Source organism: Dipodomys spectabilis, unplaced genomic scaffold (genome assembly GCF_019054845.1).
Source record: "Dipodomys spectabilis isolate Male_0828 unplaced genomic scaffold, ASM1905484v1 ptg000058l, whole genome shotgun sequence".
In the NCBI taxonomy this organism is placed as follows: Eukaryota; Metazoa; Chordata; class Mammalia; order Rodentia; family Heteromyidae; genus Dipodomys; species Dipodomys spectabilis.
The window spans coordinates 2,470,841-2,475,332 of record NW_024870735.1 but is presented as its reverse complement, the minus strand read 5'-3'; the positions used below and the strand labels follow the sequence as shown (position 1 = coordinate 2,475,332).

The following is a 4,492-nucleotide window of genomic DNA, read 5'->3' as shown; positions in this document are numbered from 1 at the left end:
ATATTGCTTAAATCATTTTCTGTTTATGCTTGAGACTATATAACTCAATTTGGGTAGACCTTTTACAAAACTTTATGTACATTATTTATTTTATGTTGATTGCTCTTTCCAAACCCTGCGTGTCTAATTTTGGTTCTTTCAGTCTCATGTAGTTGATTTCAAACTGAAGAATAAATGGAAGGAAACAAACAAAAAAATAGAGTTCCTCTCATCTGATGATGCCTCTACAAGAATGAGGAAAGAGTTCATCCTGCTAAGGATCTATGATAGGATTTCAAAAAGATAGTTCATTCTTCTAGGTTTTCCCTATCTTTGTGATGTACCTTAAATTATGTAAACCAAAATATACTGTTCAGATACGATTACGTTTTATCAGTTTTGTACATTTTCATATGGACTTCACATCTGTCTACAACATTCCTTCTTTATAATGTCCCTGATATTTTTACACTATCAAAACATAAGATAACCATTTTGATTTACAGCATGAGAAGTTATCCACCTGGGTTCCTTGGAAGCAGAGCATTGTCAATAGGTAACATTACTTCTGGTTGCTCACTACATGTAATGGTTTCTGTAATACATTTTATTTAGTATTTAAAAAACTGTTGGCTAAACTCAAAGCTCATTCATAGAAGTTTATGTTAAATTTTTCACAAGTTTTATTTCTCTTAATTCTTAAGATAACATTTGCTATAATGCTAATGTTATTACCATTTTAGTGTTGGGAAAATTGTAATTAAAGGCACTAAGTGAATGGCCCAAAGACACACAGTGAGGAAGGAAATGAATCAAAGTTTCCAAAAATCTTTCAGCAATTACAGAAAAGGTAGGTAAAATCTCACCATTCTCTTACACTCTAAATTCAATATTCATATTGCCCAAGAAATAATAGCATAGCAATTATTCCCCATGATGATTTTTTCTGTCACAATTTGACTTCAGCACAGACTGTGTTGGCGACATTGTGTTATCATGTACTAATTGAGCTTATAAATTGATTTTCAAAGACAGCCAAATTTCTTCTGTCCTACACTTCCATTTTTCTTTTAAAAAAGTACCAAAACATTTAAATATCATCACTTTCTGTCTTTTAAGAATCCAAAAGAGAAATAAATTCACATTTAATTTAATAAATTCACATTTACTTTTAAAGCAAAGTGCTTTAAAAGTAGGAGATGATAATAACAGTAAATTTTCTTCTACTTTTAAAATTATTCTGACAGCCTTGTGCTGGTTGGTCACACCTGTAATCTTGTCTACTTGAGATATCTACTCAGGAGGCTGAGATCTGTGGAGAACAATTGGAAGCCAATCAGGGCAAAAAAATATTTGAGATTATTTTTCAAAAATTTTAATGAACTAGCAAAGAGCCAGGAGTGGAGATGTAGCTCATATAATAGCTCACCAATCTAGAGAGGAAAGGCCTAGCAAGACCTTGAAGCCCTGAATTCAAATTCTGATCACACCAACACGTGTGCACTCATGCACAAACACACAGATTTATTCATAATACCTTCATGTCAGTGTTTTGCATTAATTTATTTGTTAACGATATTATATGGGTAAAATAAGGGAAATGAACTCTTCAATCTCAGAACATTTTTATACATTCTTTTATTTTAACAATACTGCACAGAGGGGTTACATTTACATGAGCAAGGTAATGAGTACATTTCTTAACAAGCATTGTTACCTCCTCCTTTGTTTTTCCCCCACCATCCCTTCTCTCCCACCTCCACAAGTACACTCCACTCCTCCTCTCCCCCTCCCCCTGCCTAAATTGTACAATTCATTTTTCAACATAGTGTCTTGTGCATCTCATTGTTACCAAGGGTCAAACCCTATCCCTATTTAAGCATTTTGTTTTTTCCTTCCCCTCCCCAAATTAAAGAAACGTATATACAAGATGTAGGCGCACCAACTTCAAATATAGTGAAAAAAGGGGTTATAGCATGGTTGAGGAACATACAAAGAAACAAAAAAATCACATCATATAGTATTTGTATGTTAGAAATAATAACAAGATAGAACCACTTGTGTCCCTATCTTGGGGTTCATTTAGCTTAACATCATCTTATCTGGTCAAATGCACATAGCTTTTGACATTTTATGATAATCCGGGACATATATTAGTTATTGAAAATAAGAGAAACCATGGGACCTATGTTTCTTTGGAGTTGGCTTATTTCACTTAATAAATTTTTTTCCAAGTCTTTCCATTTCCAAACAAATTGGGCGATATCATTCTTTCTGATGGAAGCATAGAATGCAATTGTATATATTTACCACGTTTTCTTGATCCATTCATCTACTGAGGGGCATAGGGGTTGGTTCCATATCTTAGCTATGGTAAATAATGCTGCAATAAACATAGTTGTGCTGGTAGTTTTAGTATGGTCTTGTTTGTGATCTTTTGGGAAAATGAACAAAAGTGGGGTTGCTGGGTCATAGGGGAGCTTTATGTGGAGTCTTTTGAAGAAACTCCATACTGCTTTCCAAAGTGGTTGAACACGTTTACACTCCCACCAAAAATGGAGTAGGGTTCCCTTGTGGCCACATCCCCTCCAGCATCTGTTGTTGTATAAATATGGATTGCCTCATGAATTTGCGAGTCATCCTTGTTCAGGGGCCATGCTAATCTTCTCTGTATCATTTCAATGTTAGTAAATGGGCTACCAGATTAAGCACAGAACATGTTTTTTTTCCGGGGGGTCCGGTCGTGGAGCCTGTACTCTGGGCCTGGGCGCTGTCCCTCAGCTCTTCAGCTCAAGGCTAGCGATAGCTCTACCACTTGAGCCATAGCGCCACTTCCAGCTTTTTTCTTTTTGTTTATGTGCTGCTGAGAAATTGAACCCAGGGACTCAGGCATGCAAGGCAAGCACTCTACCACTGAGCCACCTTCCCAGCCCCAGAACATTTTTTATATAGAAAGTGTAATTGATTTTCTTAAACTAGACAATTCCACAAAAAGTAAGTTCAAAAGAATTGTCATGAAATTTTAGAATCATGCATTTCTTACATAAGCACATATTTTTGATGTTGGCATCATTTGTGGAGGGGAAAGGAAAAATATTTAAATAGGGATACAGGAAAACCAATTGCAGCAACGAAAGGAACTTTACAACTTTGGCATCTCTACTATGCCATACCTGCAGATTGTAATTTGATTGCTTATTTTGAGGTAGTATCACTATGCTGGGCCTGCTTGGACTGTAGTCCTCCAAACACAAGCAAAACACATTGCACCCAGCAAATGGTTAGAGTTTCTGAAAAGTCTTTTTTTGTCTGGGCTTGCCTGGAAATGCAATACTCTAATCTCTGTTTTCTAAGTAGATAATATTACAGGATTGAGCCACTTTATCCAATAAAAGTATACAATTTCAAGATATCTTGATATTGCCTATATTTGTGCTTAACATATATAGCTAACCTTAATTTTCTCCCTCTTTTGTTGAGTAATCTGAGTTGAAAATATTGATTTTCTTGATATACATGGCTTTGTTTTGGATGGAATCCCCTCACAATTCAAAAAATCTCCCAAAAAGTTTATGTCAAGAATCACGGAAAAGAAGGCTTCAGGTTGGGAAAAACCCCACTGATCCTTAACTTATAATTGCAGTATATTTATAGTGTTAGTCAATGCTTTTGAAGAATGAGAAGAGAAGGAAGGCAGAAATGTGAAAGATGTCAGGTCTCTGTAGAATTTCTGTAGTTGTCACTTCATGTTATCTTCTTCCTTAAAACTTGATTTATTAAGACCCTCTGGGTGGATATTGGTTGGACTGATTGGTAAACTTACCCAAGAAATGAAGCTGATTTTAGAAGGTGATGATTTGGTAAATAAAGGAATGATGAGAATGAGCACAGATATTGTCACAGAATGAGCCGGCAAGGTTCAATTGCTGAACAGCAAAACAAAGCAGCTTCAAGTCCGATGATCGACATTGAAACATATATAGATAGATGCATATATGTATACATATACACACATATGTGAAAAAGTAAATATCCAGTAGAATACAGAGAAACTTGGTGTGACAAGTATTAAACTATATCAAACTGGTTGTAGGAAAGGTACAGTAAAATATCAATTGTTTAGCATAGATTTTGCATAGATTTGTAAAGGATGAAAAATTTTCCTTCATTTTATACTTTACAAATATCCTTAGTATGTTTTAAGTTTTTTTTTTATATTGTAGTTGGAGCATCTATACAATGTTGAGAATCGGCATTACATAAAGTATGCAACATGAATACGACAGCCTGCATAGGAAAGTTCATTAGATTCTTATTTCCAATTAACCAACAGGAGAAATGGAGTTCCAGGTCAGATTTTATGTAGCGCACTGGCCTTGAACACAAAAGCACCATTCAGGCCGTGAGTTTAAGCTCTAGGATCTACAGAAACAAAAACACAAAATACAACTTGGAGTTAGATATTTTATAATGAAGCATTTTTATATACTTTACCTTGTTAGAAAGACTAGAT

General features: G+C 35.0%; 1 non-coding gene across 1 annotated transcript; it reads right to left on the bottom strand.

The window, feature by feature from the left end:
- Positions 1–2,584: 2,584 nt before the first annotated feature.
- LOC122108385 lies at positions 2,585–2,691 on the bottom strand. The gene has a single exon (XR_006147559.1). It is a non-coding gene; the product is annotated as a U6 spliceosomal RNA (small nuclear RNA).
- Positions 2,692–4,492: the final 1,801 nt, after the last annotated feature.